This window comes from Thunnus albacares, chromosome 22 (assembly GCF_914725855.1).
Source record: "Thunnus albacares chromosome 22, fThuAlb1.1, whole genome shotgun sequence".
Taxonomy (NCBI): domain Eukaryota; kingdom Metazoa; phylum Chordata; class Actinopteri; order Scombriformes; family Scombridae; genus Thunnus; species Thunnus albacares.
Window position 1 is genome coordinate 21,598,618 of NC_058127.1, and position 13,361 is coordinate 21,611,978.

At 38.8% G+C, this 13,361-nt stretch overlaps 1 long non-coding RNA gene and 1 pseudogene across 1 annotated transcript; both read left to right on the forward strand.

Moving 5' to 3' along the window:
• Positions 1-2,115: 2,115 nt before the first annotated feature.
• On the forward strand, positions 2,116-3,436 carry LOC122973292 (annotated as a pseudogene).
• Positions 3,437-10,822: 7,386 nt separating this feature from the next.
• LOC122973757 lies at positions 10,823-11,377 on the forward strand. The gene is made up of 3 exons (XR_006400124.1): positions 10,823-11,011; positions 11,147-11,181; positions 11,327-11,377. It is a non-coding gene; the product is annotated as an uncharacterized LOC122973757 (long non-coding RNA).
• Positions 11,378-13,361: the final 1,984 nt, after the last annotated feature.

A 13,361-nucleotide genomic window follows, 5' to 3' on the forward strand; every position in this document is an offset into this window, starting at 1 on the left:
GCTCTGTTTGCTTATGGCTTCAGAGACCTAGGCACCAATTTACAGATTGTGTAAACCAGTTTTTGCTTATTAAGTGTCAAATTACCACCACTGAAGTATGCATTCTATGAATTGTATTTTAACTTTATTTTATCTTAATTTGTATCTTATTATTAATATCAAGTGGGTTTCATTTTCCATCTTATGTTACATACATGCTGAGGTCAGTGGTTGGTAGGTTTCAGACTACCAACCAAGACTTTTAACTCCCACAACACCACTGAGGGTGGTTCTTTCTGGGGCAGCTTCAGGTTGCCCCCACACAGATAAAGAGCCACAGTGAGGTTAAACCCGTTCTGGGGTAAGCTGAAAGAGGCTTATTTTGATATTTTGATCAAGACCAGTGATGAGTCTGTGTCTGCTGGGAAAAGTGAGGCTCTGTTATGCTTGTGGCTTCAGACTTAAGTCTCAAATTATCACCACTGAAGTATGCATTCTATGTATTATATTTTCACTTTATTTTATCTTATTTTTGTTGATGTTATCAAGTTGATTTTATTTTCCATCTTATGTTACACTAATGTTTTTTTCATGCTTTTATGTTCTTTTTATGTCGGTTTCATGAGAAGCACTTGGTGCATGTAATTTCTTTTTCTGCAAAGCACTTTGAGCTGCATTTCATGTATGAAAGGTGCTATACAAATAAAGTTATTATTATTATTATTATTATTATTATTATTATTATTATTATTATTATTATTATTATTATTATTATTATTATTGCAACATATGTCTGTATAAGGATATTCTGAGTGTCTGAACTAAAAGAAAAATGTATTCAGAAATGTTAAGTAGCAGTAACCTCTCCATTAGGGCACTTTAGTGTATGTCTATCTGTATCTTTAAGGAGATCTCAGCCAGTGGAAGCTTGGCCTTTAGTGCTCTGTATCACAACCACACACAACAAAGGCCTTGATCTTCTCAAGAGTAGAAAAACCCTATACAGTGAAGATGTTCTTGGTATTTGTAGAGATGAGCATCCTGTTAGTGGTAAACCACTGTCAAACTGTGTCACTGCTCCCCACATCACAGTTCAAATTTATTACACTCATCACTCCCACAAACTCACATCACTACATTTTTGTGAGAAGATCCCTGTAGCAAGGTGACACTTTCACAGCCTCATATCAAAGCATTCACTTGGCTCCAGTTTGCACATCTTGAAGACATGACAGATCACATCAAAACTACAGCAGTGCAGCTCCCATCCATCTCCATGGTGATATGCTTTTGAACCTATTAATAAGCCTTGCAGACATGAATCTAATAATAATCACTGGACAGGTAAGATTTAAACTTTAACTGTCATAGTTGATACAATCTAGGCTTGGGCAGTATAGATTTTTTCATATCTTAATACCTTCCCAACATTGGACACGGCCCCTCAACTTGACTGACCGCCGCCCGACCGCAGAGAGCTGGGAGCAACTACAGCACAATGAAGCCTCATTTTTAAGGTTCAGGTTAACAAAGGGTAAAAATATTTTGCTTGTTACATGAGAGTTTAAGATTTGAATTATAATGGTTTAGATGCATTGTTTACAGATTTGTTTCAGCATCAGATTACATGAATTAATTGAATTGTACATTTCTCATAACATGATCATGGAAACTCATTTCTCATTGGTGGTCAGGACTATGTTAAAATTGTATAAAAGGACACCTAAAAAGCACAACTCCTCATCAAGGTATATAAAACTGTAGGTCACAATAGTCTGCTTCATGGTATGTTACCAGGTATGTAACTCCCGCTGGTGAAACTGGGCTATCTTTGGGTTATATGGACTGCAAAAAACTCAAAAGAAATGTAGGACAATATACTGTACACAGCTTCCTTTTCCCAGTGGTAAGTGGAAAAGCAATAGTGGAAAATAGTATAGTCAGCAGACTATTGCTGTCGGGACACCTCATGTACAATCACTTACATTACATAACATTACCTAGATTATTTAAAGTTTATTTAAAGATTATTTAAAGTTCCTTGCAGCACCCAGACTCTTTAATGTATCTAAGCTGTCCGTCTGAGCACCCAGAAGAACAAAAGAACACTTTGCCTCTTTACGCTGAGACCACGCTTGCTGGAGCACAGTTCAGTTACAGACATAGCAGTGGTGCAGTCCTACCATATGCACAAAGATGAACTTCACCTTGGTAACGACTTTACTCTGTAAGCATATCTACCAGATTTTTACTCAATATAACAATTAACTTCAATACAGTAACTTACCAGCACTGAAACTTACAAATTACTCATTAATAACATAATATGTGTTGTTTGGTTCTGCTGAATAGCTAGCTTATGAATAAATGACTTGATGTTTGTTTCAGGTTGTATCGCTGCCTCTCTTTCTGAGTTTTACACTGTGGAGGTCCAGCCTGGTGAAGACGTCACACTGCTGTGCTCACACACTTTTCCAGTGTTCCCATTCACATACACTGGTTCAGACTGGCCAACAGATCCAACACCAGCTGCATCTCCTCTATGGCCAGCTCTGATTCCAATGCTTCATTTTGTGATGGATTTCAAAATTGCAAATTTAATATGACATCCAACATCACTGCCCTCTTTCTCAAGATCAAACAAGTGGATTTATCTGACTCTGGACTGTATTTCTGTGGATTTAAAACAGATGGAAACCCAGTTATTGTCAGTGCAACATATTTAAAGGTTCAAGGTAAGGCTCTTTTCTGTCTTTTAATTGAAAATAAACAGATATGTGCCCTGTTAGCTGCTGTCAAAATAAGGACTGATCTCAAGCCAGTAGAGGTAACACAGTGTACAAAAAGTTTAATATAAATCACCTCTCTTGTAGAAGTGTTTGATGGAATAAGCACGCTAATGAGTGCGATCCTGGTTGGTCTGACTGTTTTCCTCCTTGTAGTCATCATTGGTCTGGTTGTCAAAATAAGGAAACTTCATACAGGTACTTGTATTTGGTTTTAATTAAGTTAATGAAGTTTACAAATGCAAAATGTTGTGTTTGCCTAAATGTGTTAATTTAAACAATAAATTAATTAAAAACCATTAACTGACCAGTTTTACTCTTTCCATTATTTAGCTCAAACTGAGGGACAGAATCCACAACACAGTGAGGTGATCGAAGTCTATTTTTATATGCTGTCTGGTTCATTTATCAAATCACGGTTTTATTTTCTCTCACAAACTCAGCTATGTGAGATGAGTGACTGTAAATATTTTTATTTACAGAATCTGGGCTGTGATGCCCTGAACGACGCAGCGCTGAGTTTCCATCCAAAAGCAAAAACTAGGAGAAGGCCCGCATCAGAGACAGAGATGGAGACAAATGTTATTTATGCTGCCACCAGATAGACTCAGCAAACAACTGAAACTGAACGCTGACTGGAACTGATGCTTTATTAAATCCGTCTTGTTGGGGTTTTATGTGGGTGGCAGATGTTACCATCAATATCAATAAATTCAACTTTGAAATGAAGATTCTATATTCACTCAAGTTGTGCTGATTCATGTAAATCTCTTTTACAGTGTTGCATTTTAATTCTTACTTTCCAGCCAAAATCCCTTTCTTGCTTATTTTATCTGCCTTAGATCTCACTCTGATATGATTGTGTTTTATGGAAGAGGAGCCATTAAGAACACTGATGACCGTCTAGATTAGAGTTACAGAAAATGGAGGTCTGCAGCAGTGGAGGACAAACCACTTTGTCAGAAAGACACAGCACAGTGTGGTCTGAGCACAACCGAGATGAAAATCATGAGGCCTGCTGCAGTAAGCCACAAATCTGCAAGAATAAATCTTGAAAGGATGCAGTTGTTTTCAGAAACACACAATTCACAAAACTGAAACTGAATTTTTGCAGCCTGGAGGCACGTAGTGGAATGCAAAGTTACACAGTACAAGGCGTACAAAAGCTGTTCAGTTTATACCTCTGATGTGTCTGCATAAATATGTTAGGATTTAGGTCAAAAATTGATTTATTTATGCCCCTGCTGGTCTGTTCTTCCACTTGCTACTGCGGTAACAAACATCAGCCCATAAAAAGTAGTCTCAACCACAGGAAGACTGGTCTTCAGCTCAAGCCACAACACAACATGAAGACACTATGCTGCAGCAAAGATGAACAACAGAGATGCAAAATTTCTGGCACTGAGTGGAATCTCAACTTCAGAAACAGGGCTCAAATGTTGCTCATTGAATTGATCTTAGAGAACAGGAAGAAAAACTTAACTAAACCTGAACATGCCTTCACTCAGTGATTTGTCTTCTTGCTGTCTTGTTCTAGTAAATTTACAGTATAATCAAGAACATTTGTTTCAAACAAGAGAAAAGGAAAAAGCTGATAATTTTGACTTCCATGATGTCAAACTTTATACAGCCAGAGCCAGTCTATTGTCCAATGTCCAGGCCTTGAACATTTAAGGCTTCTATAGGCCACAAGTTCCCTTTATCAGCTCAGCTAGGTGAGTATACATGTCTGCTCTTTTGAAGCCTTTCACTCAAACACTTAAGGACATCCATACTGAAAAAGACGTGTTGCTCAGACACTTTGAACACAGTGAAAAGTTCATTCAGACATAAGACTGAAAGCAGCCAGAGTTTGGCCCAAAGCAGTCCAACACAACTCACACACACTCTGCTAAGGTTGTCATAATTTTACCTCACAACAGGCTTTTTTCGCAGCAGACATTTTGTCTTGTAGTAGGAAAAACACAGGTGTTACTAATAACATTGAATAATGGCTCTGCTATATTTGACTGAACCATACCAGGACCCTGAAACTGAAGTGACTAAATAGAATTCAGCCATCATTATTTTTATAACTTACTTCTGTTTAAAGTGAAATAATGGGTTAAATAAAGAGGAGGTATTTAAGTCATGCAATCAATCACCAATCTCACACAGCAGAATAAGCCACTTGATAATTACAGACAGTTATACAACATAATGTCAAAGGTTATTCAAAGCCTTGGTGAGCTCTGTCCATGGTGCTGAGTTCACAAACATCACTCATGTTGAGTATAATACAAACCAAACAGCTATATTCAGGCCAATACTACAAGCAATATAAGCACTTCAACCGTATGTTCATACAGGAAGCCACGGCGGGCCATTCTGTCGTCAGGAAAGCCACACAGCAGGCAGAAAGAAAGAAGAAGGACTGTTTGTTTGACCTACCAGTATTTGAAGCCCACTGTCCTTCATGATGGCGAGATGTAACTGCGTCATATCGTTTCCCGCTGGATTTGAGGTCTTCCACAACATGGACGAATATTTTGGCCAATGTCCAACTTCTCTTGTCTTCTCCTCTTTTTAGAGCAAAGAAAAGCAGGTTTAGTTTCCGAGAAGCTACGTCTTCCATCCGTTTCTTATCTCAGTCCACCACTTCGTAGTTTTCAGTCTCACAAGGGCAGGTAGCCGTTATCATTAGCAACACCTGCTAACTCTCCCGACCGTTTCTTTTGAATGTCCGTGCTAATTAACCAAATGTTTCGTAAAGTGTTGAACGACTTTCCTTCACAAACGTTTTCCAGTGTCCATTCACAGTTTCGCAAGGCAGAGGCATGAAGTTAACCAAGCGAGTACCGTGTTACTTTCAGCACAGACGATAACTGACCTTCACCTGGTGGTGGTCGACCAACAGACGTGCAGCGTCTCTCCAGCCACAACATTCAACCATAGACTGTAAAAAATATGGACGTGGTCACCATGACGTCACCCATTGGTTTGCGAACTGCCGTTTTGAAGCCTCGAGTGTAGCGGTTTGGCCATCGCCACCTTAGATTTGGACTTCGCCATGTTTGATTTTTGGAGCCAGAAGTCACCATGGATGAACGAGAGGGTGGAGCATAGATGTATTATAAGAGCTGGAGACCGGACTAAAAATGGCGCCCATTCAGTGGAATTGCTCGCCTGGTGCATACGCCAAAAAAGTTTCTAGCTTCCAGGTTTGCTTCCGCGTTGTGCTACCCACTGAAAATGCGCAGTAGTGTTTCCCCCGCTGGCCCCGCCCGCGAGCTCCCGCTCGACCCATAGACTTTACATTGTGATGATGTCACGGATTGTTAAATCGCTTTTCTCGGCTCGAGGAAAGTTTTACAAACATAAAACCTCCATGGATCAAAAGTTCATAATAGAAAGAGTCATAATTGATGTTGTTTACAGTTCGAGGGGTCCTGTCAACAGTTTTACAGGCGTCTCTTTTACAATGGTGGTCTATGGGGAAAAATCCTTTTTGGGCCGCAGGGGGATTTTTCGCTGCAATACCGCAAGTGGCCACTGGGAAAAATTGGCTGCAAAGCAGAGCGGCTGTTATTACACATCCATGGGGTGGAGCCATGGATGTATATTAAAACTGCTCCAGCCTGTACATGTTTAATCCCAATTTAATCAATTTATCAAGTTTACATTATGAATCAAAGATTATGCCAATAAGCACCTTTTGACATGGCAAGCAGCATATTAACTATTATCTGCATTGTTTAACTTTCATAATACAAGTAACACTCACAAAACACACTCAATTCTGAAACTGTGTAGTACTATACTGAATGTTTTGTCTTAATGCGGTCTTATTCTGATATATTCAAAGCATGATCAGGAACACAAACTGCTAGAAAAAGGAAATAGGTTGATGGTAATGTAAATCTTTGCCCTTCTTATTTAGGCTTAGTGGAATTTATTTTATGTAAATTGGTGATATGAAAAAGGGCAGCTGCACCTTCAGGTGGATGGTACACAGTTTTGAATATTCATGTGCTGGAATAATATGGAATTGCAGTCCTTGATCAGGGTCAGCCTGCTTGACAAAGCTGCCAAGCTTTTGAAAATACCAGGTATAATGTTAAAATGAAGAATATTTAAATAACTTTGAGTGAAAAATAACTTTGTGTCATACTGTCAACTTTGTAAGTCACTCCTTAAGGCCAAGATTATGCTTTAACATTCATCTTTCAGAAGCCCTTTATGTGGACAATGTAAACATGCTAAACATTTAAAAATATCCCACCTCTTTGAACCCCTTACAGTGTTATAAAAAGCCATTACAGTGATGTGATCATATGCATAATGATGATCTTTAACTTGATAACGTTTTCTTCTCTGCAGTCCAAAGATTCAGCAGATCTAATAGATTGTGGAGGATGATTTCACAGAGTTTGGGCTAAGACTGCAAATGCACAGCCACCGTGTGTTTTGCAGTTAGTGCAGGAATAGATAAAAGGCTGAGATTTGAGGATTGTAGTGGTCGACTGCTTTCATTGTAATGGTCATCATTGGTCTGGTTGTCAAAATCAAGAAGCTTCACACAGGTACTTGTGAGAGCTACTGTATCTTTTTATATTTGGTTTTATTGCTCGTGCACATCCTTGTATTGTTATGTCAAAGTGCATTAACAGCAATGTTTTTGGATAATGATTAATGTTGATGAGCTGATCAAACTTATTGTCTCTGTCATTTAGCCATTAATGAAGAACAGCATCCACAAAAAAAATAACGTGAATCCGTTTTTCTACTTTTGGATGATCTCAGGCTAACAATAGCCCAGAATCACTTTAACTTGTGATTATTTGTATATTTAAGATGATTTTATCATTTCCGATATCATCTGACATTGTTTGTGATTGTTTGAGTTTTCTGACTCTTATTTGCAGACCTGGACTTTGAGGACCTCAATGATGCAGCACTTAGTTTGTATTCAGCAACAATAAGAATCAGAAGGTCTGCGTCAGAAAGAAAAGTGGAGACTCAGGTTATTTATGCTGCCAGCAGATAGACTCAGGAAGCAACTGGAACTGCAACTCAGTGTGAAACTGATTTTTCTTTTCATATTAATGTGTTTATTTGATTTAGTGCAGCTGTTGGATGGGAAGAGTTATCATCATTTTGTCAAAAAACTGTGTTTTGTAATAAAGAGCTTATATTCATGCCATTTTTTGGTGGTGCTCTGTTTTTCACTGGCTCATTTATTTTTCCCTCTCTATCTCTTTTTTCTCATCTGAAGTCTTTCATATTTTGTTTGAAGAATGTGACTGGTGTTTGAAGGAGGAATATGACTGTCCAGATTCTCTTATAGAAATAATTATATGGAGGTCTGTAACAGTGGATGAATGAGTGAGGTACACATCACTTGTTTGACGTCATTTCTAGGAGACAGGGTTGTAAAACCATGAGGTCTGTTGTTACATCCTGTTTTATTTTGGTGTTTCCTGTTGACAGGCACCTGTGCTGATTAGTGGGCTGAGTCTATATGGGCAGGTCCTTTTTGTTCATCTCTCTCTCTCCATCCTGCTGCGGCAGCACCTTTGTGGTGCTAGGTATCTGGTCTTCATTTATTCATTAATTTCATGAATTTACTTTAATAAACTCATATGTAAATTCCTACTGATGTTGTGTCCATTATGTTCAGTGTTTGAGCCAGCCGTAACATAATAATGGGGGCTCGTCTAGGATACAAACCTAGTCCTTTAGTTTCTGGTTAGTTAGTGAGGTCATCTATGTGCAGCCACATGAGGTAGTTTGTTGAACTTACGCGGTTGAGTAAGCCAGCGGGTGCTGGAGAGACCAACACCACTTTTTTATTTTTGTGTGATAGCCCTGGGGTGGCCCATGGCATGCCCGGGTGCATCACTGAAGATAAATAGGTAAAGTAAGGTCGTAACCCTGAGTTAGATAGGGAACTGGGTTAGTTCTAGAGTAGGAAGTTAGACATGTCACAATCCTGTCTAAAGAGTAGTATTCGGTTGCCCATGATGACTTGTGTGAGGCTTGCTTTGTGTGTGAATGAGCTGTAGTGAGGATTTGGGAGTTAATGTTGAGCATTCATAGTAAAGCTGTCACTTGTGTAACCCTTGAACCTTTTGTGAGGCTGGTAATTAAGAAGCCATTGTGGATCGTGCTCACTTTTGCTTGTGTGAGTTTAGTCTGTGTATTTTGTACTGAGGGTACTTTAGGTGACAGTTTCTTGAATACTTATTTGTGCTTGTGACCTGTGATTTGCTTGTGGCTTATTGCTACCATTCATACAGCTTTTGTAACCCCTTTTTGCAAGCTTGGAGTCTCAGTGGAGACATTTGTGGTTTATTTGTAGTGGATGAAACATTGCTGATAACACTAACTGACACTGTGTGGTTTAGCAGGCTAGTGTATTTAACTTCAGTGTGTATGCAGTAGTCAGAGAGCCTGTGAAATTTTTTACTACTTTTGGCTTGCCTCAAGTCATCCAAACAGATCAAGGAAGTAACTTCATGTCTAAGGTATTCAATCAAGTGCTAGTGGTTATGGCTGTTAAGCACCAGGTTTCTAGTGCTTATCATCCTGATTCCACCAGACTCTAAAGCACATGCTACGCATTTACTGCCTTGAACGTGGTCCAGAGTGGGACGAAGGCATACCCTTTCTGTTGTTTGCAGTCTGTGAAACTGTACAAGATTCACTGGGGTTTAGCCCCACCAAGTTGGTATTCGGCCACAGAGTCGGAGGCCCCTTGAAACTGCTGCCAGAGCAGCTACTGGCAGATCCTCCACCTAATGTCAATGTGTTTGACTATGTGAGTTCCTCTCAAGAGCATCTCATCACGCCTGTAGCCAAGCAGGCCATGGCAAACTCTCTGGCTCCTGAGAGAAATATCTGTCTCTTTAGCTGCTAAATGCTCCACTATGTTCCCCAGATAGTCACTACCTTTGTCTGTCTGCATGTTTAAAGTATCATTCATGCTCTCAGAGCAACTACTACTTGGTTGATAAAGTACCTACAGCACAAACACAATTTCATGTCCTTTCAGTTGTAACATGAAGATATTTTCACTCTGTAGATAAATGGACTTTTAGTAGAACATTAGATTGAATGTTCAGATAACACAGGTTGAGGATTTTCTCCTGTAGCCTTACAATCACTCTTTGAGACTATGATCTTGTTTCAACACTTCTTGTTCGGAAGTCATTTATGTGGCCAGTAAGAGTGTCAACATAAAAAACTCCCCGCCTCTTTCCAACAAAGCCCCTGTACATGAGCTCAGTGAATAAAGAGTCATTGCAGTTGGACGATCATACACACAATGAGGAGCTTTATCTTGATAACAGCTTTACTTCTCTGCAGCCTCAGTAAGTACTGACATTGAAATATTAAACATCTACATCTAAGGTGTAAGGATTTACGTCCCTGTTGCTTTATCAGCTGAGGAGTAAATCTCTTGTTGTCTCTGTGTGTTTCAGGCTGGATCACTGTCTCAGTTTCTGAGTCTCAGACTGTGGAGGTCCAGCCTGGTGAAGAAGTCACACTGCAGTGCTCCAACATGTCCAGAACTCCAACTCCTGCATTTTGGTCCAGATTTGTCAACAGAACCGAGATCAGCTGTATCTCCTTTATGTACGGATCTGATGGCAATGCTGAATACTGTGATGGATTCCAAAATGTGAAATTCAAAATGAGTTCCAACGTCTCTACTGTCTCTCTTAAAATCATGCAAGTGGATTTATCTGACTCTGGGCTGTATTTCTGTGGATTTTACTTGGACAGACGTACAGCACTTAAAGTAATACACTTAAATGTTCAAGGTAAGAATGATTTCAGTTTTCTTGTCGAGTTTTTTGGTATATTGCAAATTTAGATCTCACCATTGTATCCAACATGTGCGACTACTTCAGCATTATGATTACAAAGCAAGTGTTTCAAAATAACATCCAGTTTAAATCAATCTTTGTTTCATTTGAAGGTCACGATGAATTCAGTGATGACGTGGACAGCGAGTGTAAAAGTAAGATTCTCCTGAAGTTTTCTTTCTTTCTTTCTGCAACTGAAGGTGAAACTAGATTCAGTTTTAATGTTAGCAGGGTGCCAAAACACTAAAGCTAAAGTAGAATCTGATCTTTCAATCTTTCTTGTAGAAGAGTCTGATGGAATAACAAAGCTGATGAGTGTGATCCTGGGTGGTTTGACTGTTTTCCTTATAATGGTCGTCATTGGTCTGGTTGTCAAAATCAAGAAGCTTCAGACAGGTATTTGTTAGAGCTACTGTATCTTTTCATATTTGGCTCTGTTGTGTTTGCATGTCCTAAAGTTGTGTATACATGATTTGGAATATGATAAATGTGATTACTTAATTGATAACATGTGTTGTCTCTCTTGTATAGCTCCTAATGAAGAACAAAATACACCACAGAGTGAGGTGAATCTAACTTGAAAATTTTCTTTTATGTATTAAAATGTAGGAAGTGCTACAATCACTTCAAGTCATTCATCAGTTATTTCTTTTAGTTTTTCCTCACAAAGTCAGCTGTCAGATGAGTGATTGTAAATACTTTAATTTGCAGAATCTGGGCTCTGATAACCTGAACTACGCAGCATTGAGTTTCAATCCAAAGCCCAAAAGAATCCGAAGGCCTGCATCAGGGAGAGAAGTGGAGCCAAATGTGATTTATGCTGCCACCAGATAGACTCAGGAAGCACCTGGAACTGCAGCTTAGAGGTTAACCGATAACTTGTGCCAGTATATCACTCTGCTGTTGTGTTTTTGTATGACTGGCAGGTGGGAGAAGCAACTATCACCATGTCAAAAAAATCCAATTTGTAATAAAGATGTATTTGTGGCAAATTTGCAGTCTTGGTGCTGAGTTTTATTTCTCACATGACTGTTTATTTTCCTTTGTTTATTTAATCCTTTGTCTAAGTCCTTTGTCTTCAATCTCAATGTAAAAGTGAAAGAATATGATTGGTGTTCGATTGAGGAGGGGTCAGTAAGGACACTGATTATTGTCAGATTAAAGAGAGTTTAGATAGAGTTCTTCAATGTTACTGAGGTCACATTGATTGTTTGACAGGAAGAGAGAGTACAGTGTGGTCTGAAGTACTGCGTGTTTGCATGCAAATATAGACATGTATTGATGCCATGCTTGTCATTTTCCATTGTGGTGGTAAACAGGAAGACTGGTCTTCAGCTCTCTGCATTATAACTACACCCAACAAAGGTCCACTGATTTTATGAAGAAATAATATTTCATCAAAATAACTTATTAAAATTATATTTTTAAAGATCTTATTGGTTCATTTAACTGCACATCACGTATCAGCTTGTGTTTTACCATGCTGGAAAGATGTGAGATAAAAAAAAAGGCCCAGCACTTGCAAAACCACACACAAGTGTTTACTTTGTTAAACCGTGACCAAACTCAACAGATGAAACTGGAAAATTGTGCATTGTGGTTGAAACACACTATGAAAGTATAAGTACAATACATTCAGAAATCAACCCTGTTCCTTGCTGCAGTTTGAACATTTGAAATTTAAGGCAGGAAAACATCTTCAATAACAGCTTTATGTTTGTAGTATCAAACTGCTGTACAGTGATGAGGAAAAATAGACTAATGACAATTCACTACTCTGCCAAAGTGATGTATATTACTCACACTGTAAATCAGGTGTGAGTCAGATGATTATCAAGTGATTATCACATCCTGTGTAAAATTGTGGTTATGAACAGTGAACACACCTTACCCACCCAATAAACTGACATCTATTTCTGAACCTCATCAAATGTTAACCAAACCACACAACCCTACATCAGTCTGTAAGCTGCATGTACTAGGGGAGAACGGGGTAAATTGAGCCAGTGGGTAAAATGAGCCACCCCCTTTATCTAGGTAGCCATACACAAAAGTAATCATGTGACCACAAATTAAGAAAGTATAGTTCACATTGCTCTATCCATCTTGGACTCAAGCACATGGAGAGAGTGGTAAGCAAAACAGAGCAAAACAAAAGATTTTTGTCATGCCAAGTGAATTCATCATGTTACTTAAGTTATTATAGTTATTATAGATAAGTTTTGGACATTATTACATGTTAATTTAAGTCAGTGTAAGCTACAAAACAAGGTCATAAACTTAGCATAACTGTGGATCTGAGCCACTGTGTGAAACAGTTTTGTCTAAATGGAGGTTGTGGGGTAAAACATGCCAGAGATATTGGGGCAAGTTGAGTCAATGGCTCAATTTACCCCCAGAAATTATTTTCTGATATTCTAGAGACTAGAGACACTGTTCATGTTCATGTTTGATCACTGTTACAAGTGTTACAATGTTGATGAATGACTACCTAATTGATGATTAATATTAAGTTTAAGCTACACACAAACATGGTGTACGTACAGATGGGTGATAAAATAAAGGAAAAACCAACATTAAGTGCTATAGTAAGGTGTTGGGCCACCACGAGCTGACCAAACACCTTCAGTGCTCCTTGGCATTGATTCTACAAGTCTCTGAACTCTACTGGAGGGATGAAAACCACTCTTCAAAAAGATATCCACTCATTTGGTGTTTTGATAATGGTGGTGGAGAGCGCTGTCTA